Genomic DNA, 13,604 nt, shown 5'->3' on the forward strand with positions numbered 1-13,604 from the left:
CACTTGGAGTTATGTACCAAGGTTTCTTGATGATGGGTGTATAATCCAAGTTATGTGGTAACAGAATTTAGGATCCCTGTTAATTAAACAGATATGAATTTATAGGGAATTACGGTTCTTTAGGGCATAGATTAGTGGTTAAAGATGCATATTGTAGAGAAAGACTGCCTGGTCCAAAATCAGCTTTTTTTTTTTTTTTTTTTTTTTTTTTTTAGCTGTGTGACCTTGGGAATATTACATGGCCTCTCTGGGCCAGCTTCCTCCTCTGTAAAAATGAAATGCATCATGGAGATAAAGAACTGATATTTGTAAAGCACTAAGAATTATGTAAAATGATGGGGAAAAACAGTAGTTTGAAATAATACCCCTGCCATGAATCTAAAAAATTAATGGCAGAAAAGACCTGTACGAGAGTATTTCTAATCCTCTTTCTGAAGAATCAACTTTCACTTGCTTGGCTCAACACTCCCGTTGTCATTTCCCTAAGTATGTTCAATAGAGATCTCCTACATGTGGAACTAAAATAAAATTTACTGCGGGAAACATGGAGTAAAGATCTGATATGTTCAAATAAAGTTCCTCCAACTGAAAAAAAAAAAAAGAATTATGTACACTATGCAGTTAGCACCCTGTGGTTGTTAAATAAATACAAATAGGTAAATTGAAAATAATTCCGCTGTGAAATGACATTGTCATTGGTAGATGACCGTTTTCATAAGTGTCTCCATATATTCTCATATCCATGGAAAAAATCAACTAAAATACCCTCTTCTAATGACTATGGCAACAGAATATCTGAGATGTGGGAACAAACCCTTCAAAGAAACGAGAGGGGCACTTAGCATTCTGACACTATCTTCATCATGTGGAGAAAATGTGAAGTCTTTAAAATATACCAAATCTACCCTGTTATACAGCATCAAAGGAAGAGAAACTGAGGCAGAAGGTTAAGGTAAAGGTGTTAGTCAAACATAATCTTATAAAGAAACAGTAAGGAAAATCTGTGTAAGGTGATGCGGATACACGAGTGGTTTTCATAACATTTTGAGGCTATTTCTTCTCTTTGATGCTTTTCAGAGTGGATGAGGAATTTTGATACCATTTCTTAATGTATCTCTTATTTTCCCCAGAGCAAGTTACACTTCAGCAGGACAAACGTGGTCTCTGGAAGAAGAGCTGGTGAAATTCGCAGGCACAATCCCATGAACGGACAGATCTGGGTTAGTGTGGGGATTTGGTTGCTATCCATTCAGCACCACCGCTCTCCCAACTGATGAGACAAAGATCAAGGGATCTTAGGGAATCTAAACTTATTAAAATATCTAGAATGAATCTATCTCCTAGTGGTCACATTTAAAAACAGAGGTAATCTAATGTCAAACACCAAGATGAGACTCCGGAAACCATTACAACTTGAACACATCTGAAGCTTGTTCGTGTATATTAATCTCACTTCATGCTTGTAAAAGTGGCAATGCAGTTCTATTATAACACATATCAAGATGAATTTAGACTCTCCCACCACACAATTAGCTATTTGGAGGCAGGAACTACATCTCAATCATTTGTTTCATTTTGAATGGCAGGGGTGGGAGGTTGTAGATTTGGATTGTATTATTTTAGCTAAACCAGGACTACATGTCCCAGAATTCTATTCCCTCCATCCTTCCAGGTTAGCCGGAGCCAGGGAGGAATTTTGCATGACATAAGGTAAAAGTCAATCAACAGTCACATTCTTTTTACATCAGAAGGTCAGTGAAGGGCAAGAGCAGTGTGGCCGCTCACCCAGGTTGCCACTAACCTGCGGGCTCACATTACTGGCATAGGGCAGAGTTGAGCCACATTCCAAACATACTAGGGTCTTTCTGAATCAGACGGGCATCCCTTCTTCCTTCAAGCTAAAGCACAAGTGTGGCTCCCACTGTAAGACTTCCCCCAACTCCCCAGGCATGGCTGGTTTTCCTGCCCACGTCCTCCTTTGCCAGGCACTGACTTCCCCAACCAAGGAACTGGTGGACTGATCTTGCATATCTAGTGTCCAAGGAATGAGTATCATACACCCACCTAGAAGAAAGGACCTTCCATTTGTTCAGTCCACGGAACCCGAATGTAGCAGATGACAACATTCTGTAGACTGGACGTCAGTGGGGTTACTGAGGCCTATTATTTCCATGCCTAAAATAACCAGGTCCACAATATGGTAATAATGCACAGTGATTCTCATGGCATTACTTTGTGTCTAATTAATACAGTTCCTTATTTTCCACACAGAAGGACGCATGGTGACTCTAAACAGCGAATGTCTACAGGACAGAATTTGGGACTTCTCCTTCTCACCTCCCGGCTCTGCTCATTCTATATTCCTATTGTACAGCCTGCTCCAACAGACCACAAACTCCATGCACAACTGGAGAAACGCCATCCACTCTTCACGCCGTCAAGGCACAATTGTGCAGAAGCACACAATAAATTTTATTTAGGAAAATGAACACAAAAATATTCTTCCTAGGGCAATGTAATACAGAGGAATACTGTCCTGATTGCTATTGCACTGAATTCTTGTGAGGACAAAGCACAGCATATGTTGCTTCTGTTTGGTTTTGTCTAGTTCTGTTTGTTTGTGATTTTGCTTTGACCAGTTTTATTTCTCTTAATGTTTCTTTAGCTTTTCAATTCCTTGGGCTAATGGTGTAATCTTATCTTCTGCTCAATATTGTTATCTAATACAGTTCAATAAGACTTTAGTCTTAAGGGAATGAAACTACCTCCTATTCCCACAAAGCCCAAATTTAAATATGGGTAGCTCCTAAGCCTTTGATAATTTGCTCATGTTAGCCACATACCATTCTCCTTGAGCGTTCTCTGAACACCCACAAATGGGCTCAATTCTGACCCTAACAAGAGGCAAGTAAACATGCAAAAGAAAGAGGCTTCTGGATGTATAGTTCACAGTCTCTGATATTCTGGCACCTTCTCAAATGATAATTGCATGTCCAGGGAAGGGTTTTACGGTGCCATCTATAAATAGAACTCACTAGCATGTCAGTCATGAAAACACTAAAGGATGGTGGAGCATGCTGTTAGGTAAGTGCTCATTGGTGAGACCTAGTAAGCTCTTGATCGGCCGAGTCAGTGTTCTTCTGGCTTCTGTACAGGAGAATCTTGACCAGAAATCTACTGAACAATTTCTGTGGCCGAGTCATTATGGCAGGTGTCTTGTTTTTGAAGTTACTTTGACATTATTTTCCCAAAGTAGAGACAGAATGTTCTGAATTACCCACGGCTTGGAACAGCCTCACGTGTGATGAGAACAGTACTGAGTTGTGAAAAGATTGGCTGCATTTGTGGGTGAGTGGATATTTTTCTGGGGCACAGCCAACTAACTAATCAAGTAGTAACCTAATCCAAGAATTTAGTCTCACCAACATCATCCTTTGCAAATTTTTCCATTAAAAAACAAACTTGAGACAACAGAAATGAGCCTTTTATCTTTATCCCTACCCAAAGGGATAAAGAATATAACACGAAGGACTGGGTCCCAAGTTCAAAACACTCCAGTCTTAGGATTTTCCTTTACAATGTATGCTAATTTTGAATTCTGATAGATCAGAATACCTCCATTATAAAAAATAATTACTTGATTGTTTATCAGTTAAATTATTTTATTCCTCTTATTCTCCATCCAAATTGTTGAGTTAAATGAATGCTTCTAAAAGGCACACTGTGGTCATCTCGTTGCTTCTCTTAGCTTCTGGCAAATTGCTGCTACTGTGAATATGATTATTTGGAGTAGGACTCATACACATAAAAAATAAACTCCATAAAAATACACAACAGAACACATAAGAGCCTGAATATGTGGTAGAGTGGGTGAGGTTCATAGAAGAGGAGACAATGCCCTTAGAAGGCTGGACTGTGGGAGTCTTACAATCACCTGTTCTTTGCTTCAATGTAATCACTTCCCTTTTGATCAAATTGCACTTGGAATTCAGACAACACTGAGTGTGGATCTTAGATGCAAAGAACTTCTATGACTTTCCCAAGATTACACAGCCAGAAAATGGAAAATCTAAGCTTCCTCTATAAAATGAATATGATAGCTCTTCTCACATTTGAGATGAAAATCCAATGAATATAGTATTTAAGCATCCAGAACATAGTAAGCACAAAGATGCTTATTTTTCTACCTCACCATAGAAATAGTTATCATCCATCTGATGCCTGGAATCATGCAATTTTCCACCCATTATTCCTAAAGTTAGGTTTGAGGCCACTTTTCATAGAACAAGGAAGTAATATAGAACACTTGAGAATAAACTTATATGGGACAAAGGTGAAACAGTCTGTTCAAAGGAAGGGTTTTATAAATTCAAGAAGAGAAGGTTCCACTAAATATATGGGTTGTTTTGGTACTACCAAATATTTACTCTGACTACCTTTTATATATCAATGCTTTCCACGAAATTACAATTTTGGCCAAGTCCTAATTTTCAACTAATTTATACCCTTAACTTGGACTCACCATTAACATGTATAATGAAAGAAACATATTTTTTCCAATGTCCTTGAACATTTTTTGTCTTGCAAATCCAAATATACTACTAATTTAGGAAAATGCATTATAATAGCATATTGAGCGCCCCTCCCACTACAGTCTTTTCTTCCAGTTTCAAATGTTATCATGGTCTAGTTTTGTATGAGACTAATGTCTTGGATTTACCACAATTCTCACAGTCTCAGGTTCTAAAAATAAATTTCAGCAGGAATTATATCTATCGGCAACTATACATTAATATATTCTTTCTTCTTAAAGGTCTGACTCTTGTAGCTGTAAGACTAATTAATATTCAGCAGAAATATTTCAGTCCTTGCTTCCTAGAGGCTTTTCAGTTTATATGACTACAAAAGAATGTAAGGCACACTATCAGAATCATCTGAAGTATAGTAAAGTTATTATTACCACCTACACTCACAAAAGAGAAGCAACTCTATTATACACATTACAGAATTCATGGTAGCCAGAGAGAAAAGATCAACAAGTCTACACTTTCCTGAATAAATACTCAGAGACAAAAGTTCCATGATTTTAACGGACAAGAATTAAAAAAAGCTTCAGAGAGAGAGGTGATTGCAAGAGGAGAAAAGTCTTCTAATTTATTTTAAAATCAATCTAGGAAGTCGATGTTTTTATTCTCTCTCATATCATTATACATAAATCTTAGAAGAATTAGCTCATTTGTCTTGAAGTTTTTAGATGGTATGTAGATGCCTATTTCAATGCTTGAAGTTAATAAAACAGGATGTAATAATGTGCTTCTGAAAAAAATGTTAGAATACTCCACATGGCATTAAATATGGAACACGAAGTCACTTTTAGACAGCTTCATACATAGTGGCACCAAGATCTGTTTAGTAAATCCCTTAAAGACCCATTTGAAACTACTTATGACTAAATCTTCAAAAGAACTCAAGGAATGACACACTGACTCCTACTTAAAGCACCTGGATAGGAAATGAAATGGTCTTTATTGCCCTTAGTTCAACACTGACATTTACATTGCTGGGTAGAGCATTGCTGGCCCCTAAACAGAGTCCAGCATGAGCAAAGCATAGGCTGAAGACCTTGTATAATAACAAAAGTAGAGCAAAGCTTACCTGTATTCACTCTCCCCATAGAGGACCTGTGAGCTGGGTGCTCACAGCTGAGCAATGGCAAAAAAACATTCTTTAGTTAATAATAAAGGGAAGAAAAGCTGCAGACACCAAGAACCCGGGTTAACCATTGACATTGGTTGTTCCTACAGTTCCACCCTGGGATCTACATAGGTAGCCCTTGGCATCTTATAAAGTGGGCAGTGGCTGGTCAGCTGAGGCTGTGGTTACCTCACCACCTCTGTACCTCTGCACAAGGTACAGCGTGAAGGTCATTCAAGCATGCATACCCTGACTAAGTTTTCACTCAGTCAGGGTTACAAAGGAGGAAGACTTCCTGGGCCAGAAACATGTTCAACAATGCCAGTAAGTGACTCAAATATTTACAAACAGGGTTGCTGGGAACTAACCTATAGAAATCCTCCTGCCGGCTTTCAGATGTGGAGCATTGCAAAGAAACCCTTTTCAAGCAGAACTCTTTGTCTGCATCTTAGCAGGTGAGGGTTGAGAGTGCGTGCCAATGAAAACTGAGACAAGACAATCAGAAAGAGCTAAGCATCCATTCCTACCTTTATTCAACATGCCTTTAATGATTATTTACCAAGCGCCGCACAGTTCCATAGACGCCCTGATAAATAGGAGACAGAGATTACGACCGGAGGGTCCGCCCTCCCCTAACCCCAGAACCAGAGCTTAAGACTGAGAGGACAAGTGAAACACAGGCTGTGGGCCAGAGCCAGGATGTACAGGCTGTGTGCAGGCAGTCACTCCACCCCAGCAGCGGGTTCTCGGGGTGAAATGAACTGTGGAGGTGGTCGTGTAGGCAAGCTGGTTGACCAGAAGTCAGGAGATGGAAGGGTAAGGGAAGAGCTGGCTTTAAAGTGGAAGCATCAAGAGAAAGGCCCAGAAAATGTGAAACAACATTCCCAAGCTATTCACACCCTGGGCGAGCTACATCCAGGAAAGCTCAAAGGCAGTATTGTGCTGGCGAGGGATTAGTATTTTTCTTTACTCCAAAGCGCACCAGGAACCAGGGGGTCTCGGAGCCCCATCCAGTTTGGCTGACCCTCAAACCCAAGGGGCCCTTTCTAGGTCCTGAGCATAGCTGTTGTTTGGGGGGGTGTTTGCTTTGGGTTTTCATTTGTTTAGAAGCATGAACACTTGCCAGGCCAGAGTGGCTCAGTTGGTTGAGCATTGTCCTGTTCACCGAAAGGTTATAGATTTGGTTCCCAGTCAGGGCACTTATGGCGGGCAACTGATTGACGTTTCTCTCTCATATCATGTCTGTCTGTCTGTCTGTCTGTCTATCTATCTATCGCTCCTCTCTCTAAGCATGTCCTTGGGTAAGGATTTAAAAAAATAAAATAAAGTAAAAAAACAAAAGCATGAATAAAGCAAAATTAGATTTCAATGCTGGTGCTGTCACTAGCTTAATTTGTGTGCACCTCAGTTTTCTCATCCATAAAATGGGGCTAATAAATGATAACAATGATGTCAAAAACACCCACCTAAGCCAGATACTTAAGAGTTGCAAACCTGTTAGCTCCCATTCAGGCTCTGACATTCTGTTCTGGAGCATGCAATATGCAACCTGTTAAACAGTAACAGCTAGAAGAGTTTGAACCCTCCAAGGGACCCATCTTTTCAATCACCTATAAAGGCCAGGCAAGTAGTGAACCCAGAGGTAACTTTTCTGCAAAGAAATTTGAACAGTAGAGCAATGTCTACATTTCCATACTAATCAAGGCAACTTTCATTATGGCTTATCCATAATGAGCCCTACTTGACTGTTTAGCATTACGGATTCCTCTGCTCAATTACTGGCTTGCTGCCAAGCTGAGCTCCCTTCATCAGTGCTCCATCTCAAAGGACTTTTAAAAGGGCACGGGGGTACACAGAAAGCTCGCTCTGCTCTGCAAGGACAGGTTCAGGGAAGGGGGGTTTGTTTGGGTGAGTGCTTGGACTGATCTGAGAAGATGAGGCATCTTAACTGTATCGCGTGAGAAAGACCACAGAGAAGGCAGGGCAGCAAGCAAGATGGGGAAACTGGATGTCTTCCCAACTCCAACGGAGTCATATCATCACGGCTTGGCTTCATTCCTTTGAAGTAAATGCCTAGAATATCAGACACACCCATACTCATGTAAGTAGAGAAACAGTGACCTTCAGCGTCTCCACAGAGACCACGTGGCCCTCTAAGCCCGAGATATCTAGTATTTGACCCTTTACAGAAAACTGTTTGCCAATCCCTGAGCCGGCTAACCCATACAACTCACTGTTCTCCACTGACTAATGATTGGCACATGGTGAACTTCAAGTTGACTGAATTTCTATAATTTAAAAACCTATCTTTCTATGTGCAATCCAGCAATCATGCCCCTTGGTCTTTACCAAGAGTTAAAAATTTATGTCCATGCAAATACTTGCACATAGATGTTTACAGCAGCTGTATTCATAATTGCCAAGATAAAAGACTTCCTTCAGTGGATGAATAAACCATGGTATATCCAGATGATGAAATATTATTCAGTGCTAAAAAAAGAAAAGAGTTATCAAGCCACGAAAAGACATGGAGAAATACATACAGGGTGGGGCCAAAATAGGTTCACAGTTGTGCATATGGAAAATAATACCATAATTAATAAATAATAATGCAAGAATAAACTCTGTGTTTCTTGTACTCACGATGGTAAACCTACTTTGGCCCCACCCTATGTTGCTATAGAACATTATGGAAAAGGTAAAACTATGGTGACAGTAAGAAAATCAGGGGTTGGTAAAGGGCAAATAGAGAGAGCAATGAACAGGCAGAGCACAGAGGATTTTTAGAGCAGTGAAAATACTCTGTATGGTGTTATAATGATGCACACGTTATTACAGAGCTGTCCAAACCCAAGAATGATGCCTAAGGTACACTGTGGACTTTGGGTGACAATCGTGGATCAAGGCAGGGTCACCCTTGCTAAAAAATGTATCATTCCGGTGAGCAATGTTGGCAATGAAGGAGGTTTTGCATGCATGGGAACAGGGATCCATGGGAATCTCTGTACCATCCCTCAATTTTACTGTCAATTTTTACTGCTTTAAAAATAATAAACTCTTAAAAAAAAATCCCATCTTTCCTCCAAAGTTCCTTTCACTAACTCCTCTTTGCCTTCTCCAAACATCAATTTATAGTTACTTTTTAAATAATTTTTTTAAAAAACGCAAACTTGTTAGGGCCTTCAAAGGAGTAATGCCCGAGGCCAAAAGTGGTAAAGAATTATAAATTTATTAGGTTATCTGGAACCCCAGATGGGCTGAACCCCCAAATGACACCAGCACCCAAGGACCAGAGATGGGGAGTCAGAGATTTTAAAGGACTCTAGGTGGGCCTTTTCTGGGTGAAGAATTCTCTGGGAAGGTCTGATAATGGCCTTAGCAAGTGGAACGTGGTCTAAGCAAAAGGGAATGCTGGTTGTGAAGTGGTCTAAAGGTTAGTTCCCACCGGAGGGGACATCAATTCAATTATTTGATCAGAACTAACAAAACTTTCAAAGGCACTCTCCCTTTCAATCCATATAGCATGGTTCTTTGTTGCATGTGCCATTTCCTTCACCAGAATTTAAATACTAGTGGGAAAGAACTGACTGAAGTGTATCCATCTTTAAATCCAGTAAAGCATCTAGCAGAAAGCTGTACTACAGCAGAAGCTAAGAAATGAATGTTTTTCTTCATGCAGCAATTATACTCTATTTGGAGACCCAAACACTTCTATTTTTCACACTTCTTGACCTTTCTCTCCAGTTGCTATCTTAATAAGCTTCCTACATTCCTCATCCATCTCCCACTTTTCCTGAAGCCCAAGCAAGCCCCACTTGCTTCCCAGAGATTCCACCCAACATTAGAATGACTACATTTTGCCTGGGCCTTTTTCTCTCTGTCTCACCCCAGCACTCAAAATTTTCCTTCATCATATCTCATTTCCACTTGAGCAACTGTGTTTTACTGTGTTCCAAGCCTTTCAGAACATAAATGGTAGAAAATATGAATAAGTACAAGAAAGGCAATAAAAATGAATTGTGCCTCGATTTCCTTTGGCACAGTTATTTCCAATCTTTTCCTCTATTTGTGTTAAGATAAGATTGAGATGTAATTCTATTTATCACTGAATTGCATTTTTTAATCTTTGTCAAGGAGCGCTCACCTGAATGCCAAAGAATGCACCTACTAGCTCTGGAATTCCCAACCTCCAGGAGATGCAAGTTCACAGATCTTCCGAAGCATGAGTTTGGCTTCTGCATCCTCCCTAATCCCATCATTTACGTATGGGAATCACACCATGTTGTGGGTGTGAACTGAAATCATGCCTTGAGAGAGCTTTAGGAACTGTAAAGCATGCCAGAGATGTGCCAAAACATTTAAAGGTGTGCCCAAACATTCAGTAAATCCTATTCCTCTGTAAGACATGCTTCAAAGTCATCACCCTCCTCAAGGAAGTATCTGTTCGCGGGGATGGGAGGAGCATCAAAGGTGGTTGGGTTCTGAAAGATGCCCTCAGAATGTCTTATTTCACTTAGCACAATACCTTCCAGGTCCATCCACTGTCCTAAATGGTAAGATTTCCTTCTTTCTTATGGTTGAGTAACATAAGTAAGAGAAAGACAAATACCATATGATTTCACTTACTAGTACACAGGAAAGCTAAAGAACAATATAAATGAACAAAAAAACAAAGACAGACTTACAGATACAGAGAATAGACTGATGGTAGGAAGGGGGCTGGGTGGGAAAGGTGAAGAGGTTGAGAAGCACAGATTGGTAGTTTCAAAATAGTCCCGGGGATGTAAAGTATAGCATAGAGAATATAGTATAGTCAGTAATAGTGTAATAGCTATGAATGGTGCCAAGTGGGTACTACAAATATCAGGAGCAACACTTTGTGAAGTATATGAGTGTGTAACCTGTGCTGTCTACCCGAAACTAACACGAAATAATACTGAATGTAAGTTAATACAAAATAATATTGAATGTAAGCTGCAATTGAAATACTTTAAAAAAAATTTAAAGAAGCCCTCATTTGAAAGACTATTTTTATTAATTATGTCTTTACCTGAATAGCTCAAGCCCCAAGCCCCTAACTTATATATTTCATTGCCATATTGATGACTTCGTTAGGAAATGTTGGAGGGAGACAAATTTAGCTGCACACTTTCCTCGATTCTTCTTCAATTTTCATATGGAGACATAATCCTTCCTTCTCCTGACTCTTCCAAACTGCAGGAGTGAATGGTGAAAAGGGAGGCCCCTGCTGCCCCTGCCCTTCCCAGACATTTCCCCCCAATGCTTTCCTTTCCCCCAAATAAGAATTAAAAGTGCGATTTCTTTTGACAGCTGGTAACTAATCCCACCTTAGCAGGAAGGAGAGAAGGAAGCCAGCAAAGGAATTTTCCATTCCTATGTCTCTTCTCATTTTTTTCCACATCAGGTACTTTTCAAAAGCTAGACATTTCCAGGGAGTCTGTCTGTCTCTGTTTTGTCTAGCGGAGTCACGTGCTCCTTCAGGTCTCCTGTGCCGCCACGGAGAAACCTGACTGAGCTGATGTTTGTATCTGGAGGAGGCGGAACTTGAGAACTTTTGAATCTCCTAAGGAAATAAAACTGCAACATGATGCCTTGGCTGATGCAAATGGTACTTTTCCTTGGTAAAGATCAAGTTCACACAGCTAGTCGCTCAAACCACAAATCAAAAAGCCCTGTATCCTAATACCTACAACTCCGAGTCTTAAAATAAGTCTCTGCTCAAGGGTCTTTTGCCTGCCACCTTCCTTCCTTCCTTCCTTCCTTCCTTCCTTCCTTCCTTCCTTCCTTCCTTCCTTCCTTCCTTCCTTCCTCCCTCCCTCCCTCCCTCCCTCCCTCCCTCCCCCATCCTTACCTTCCTCCCTTCCTTCCTTCCTTTTCTGTTTAAATACTAAAGGGCTGTCTGTACTTGACAATGTTCCAAGCCCACCAGAATGTATAGGATAAGAAGCAGATGAAAAAGTAAAAAAAAAAAAAAAAAAAAAAAAACAACTTGAATTTGTTTCCTTAAGCAGCAATCCAGTTCAGCATTTTCATAAGATAATGCGAAATACTGTAATTTTTCCAAAGATTCTTCATTGCTTAACGAGAAGAATATTCTTCAAAGGCATCAACTAAGTATAAGCAGGAATTTGTAGGGGCAATATTACTAGAGAAAAAAGTCAGAATATTGGATTTTACTGTTGGACTGACAATCAGAGGGATGACCCTTATCAAGACACTTTATTTCTTTGAACCTCAATTTTTAAGCATGCAAAATAAAAGAGTTGTGTGGTTCTATTATCTCTTCTTGGTATATAATTTTACTGTTCCCTCCATCTATCCACATTATAATGAAATGAAGCTACATATATAAGAACAGGGATTATGTATACTTTTTGTTCTTTTTTTGCTTACTCGATGTCTAACACAGTACCTGGCCCATAACTGTGCTCAGTAAGAATATGTTTAATGAATGAATGAATCAATCAACAGAAGATTATGTGTTTATATCAAGGCAAAAGAACCAAAGACTTCAATTTTTGTTTAAATCAAAGTAGCCATTTGAAGTTTTAGCATAAGTTGGGTTGGATTCATGTGGAAACAGTCTATTTGACACCAAAAAATGATAGTCACATTTATATCATCTTATAGTCTTAAAAGTTATTTGCTATTGCTCTCATGTAACTGTTCCCAGAAATGATTAGTCTTCAAAATGGAAGATTCTATGAATTTCTTACTCCCACTGTCATCTCTATAGGCTGCTGTTGCTGTAGAGTATAAAATCCAGGTCCAGTGAAGGCTGAAAGGGAAGTAGTTACTGTGAGGTGTCACAGGCTCAGAAATCTTGCATTTTGCTGTGGATTTGTACAATGCTATTTGAAGATAAAATGCATCTTGAATTTTTTTCCTGCAACAAATTGACTTTATAATGTCCAGTTGTATCCTATATACCACAAGTCACCTTAGAAAGCAATACTTTTCACATATCAACTACTGGTTTTGATTTATGCAAAGGGAAAAGAATGGAGCCAATTTAGCAGAAGTGTGTAGACAAACCTTTGCATACAGTTATTCTAGAAAGCTTGTTTTGCATTAATGATTTCCCTTTTCCTGATCTATGTATTCCACAAGTAGACTGCTGAACGCTAATATGTACTTGCTTTCATTCTCCCTTCTTATACAAATTGCTCTCTCTATGGAGTGGGGGGTTAGTAGGAGACAGAAATGTCAGAGTGTATGTGTGTGTGCTGTAATTGAAAAGCTAAAACTGATGAAATAACACTCCTGTTGGCTGTGGGGATGGAATGTTCTGGAGGGAGTGAAACGGCTGGTCTCTCTTAACAGTGGGAATAGAACTGTTCACACTACATTTCGATGACTGCGCTCCTCCCCATCATTTCGCCTGTGCCCGGAGCAGAAAGGCACACATTGTTGGAGCGGGGCAGAGTCTGCCAGACTGACCTCCTTTCCCTTGAAACAATTTTCACAAAACAGAACCCAGTGGAAGAAAACACAGGAATCCCCGAATGCATATTGAAAAGGGATTCGTTTCTCACTCGTCAGGTAACAATGGTTAATGACTTGGGTAACCCGACTTCGCTTTCCTGTGGTCTTAATAAAAAGGCTGGTTCATTCCATTAGGAAATCAGTGAGATGAATCGTAATGAAAAACCGCGATTCTCTGCCAGGATTTAGCAAAGGCCATGAATAGCCCAGCTTAAAAGTTGAATTTCTTGTTTTCCTTCCTGTGTGGTTCTCTTTGAAAAGGCAACAGAATGGTCCATTTGGCCTTTGGAAAATGCATCTCAAAGGAAGAGCCACTGCCAACTGGTGAGGTCCATCCTAGGTAAACGAAGCCGTGGGGCATTAGGCATGCAATGGCCAGAGGACAAATCTGAAAATGAAGACTG

The 13,604-nt window shown here is 39.9% G+C and overlaps 1 protein-coding gene across 4 annotated transcripts in view; it reads right to left on the bottom strand.

Annotated features, from left to right (window-relative positions):
* Nucleotides 1-13,604, bottom strand: part of KCNJ16 (potassium inwardly rectifying channel subfamily J member 16) — a 92,264-nt gene that overhangs the window by 34,889 nt on the left and 43,771 nt on the right. Inside the window, exon 1 of one of the 4 annotated variants that reach the window (XM_036341548.1) lies at nt 5,656-5,777. The exons of 1 other annotated variant lie outside the window; for it this stretch is intronic. The gene's annotated coding sequence lies outside the window, so the exon portion shown is untranslated. Of the gene's footprint in view, nt 1-5,655; nt 5,778-13,604 lie in introns of those variants that run through there. 2 more of the 4 variants (XM_036341544.1, XM_036341545.1) reach the window with 2 other exon arrangements.

The sequence above is a fragment of the Myotis myotis genome, unplaced genomic scaffold (assembly GCF_014108235.1).
Source record: "Myotis myotis isolate mMyoMyo1 unplaced genomic scaffold, mMyoMyo1.p scaffold_m19_p_17, whole genome shotgun sequence".
NCBI classification, from domain to species: domain Eukaryota; kingdom Metazoa; phylum Chordata; class Mammalia; order Chiroptera; family Vespertilionidae; genus Myotis; species Myotis myotis.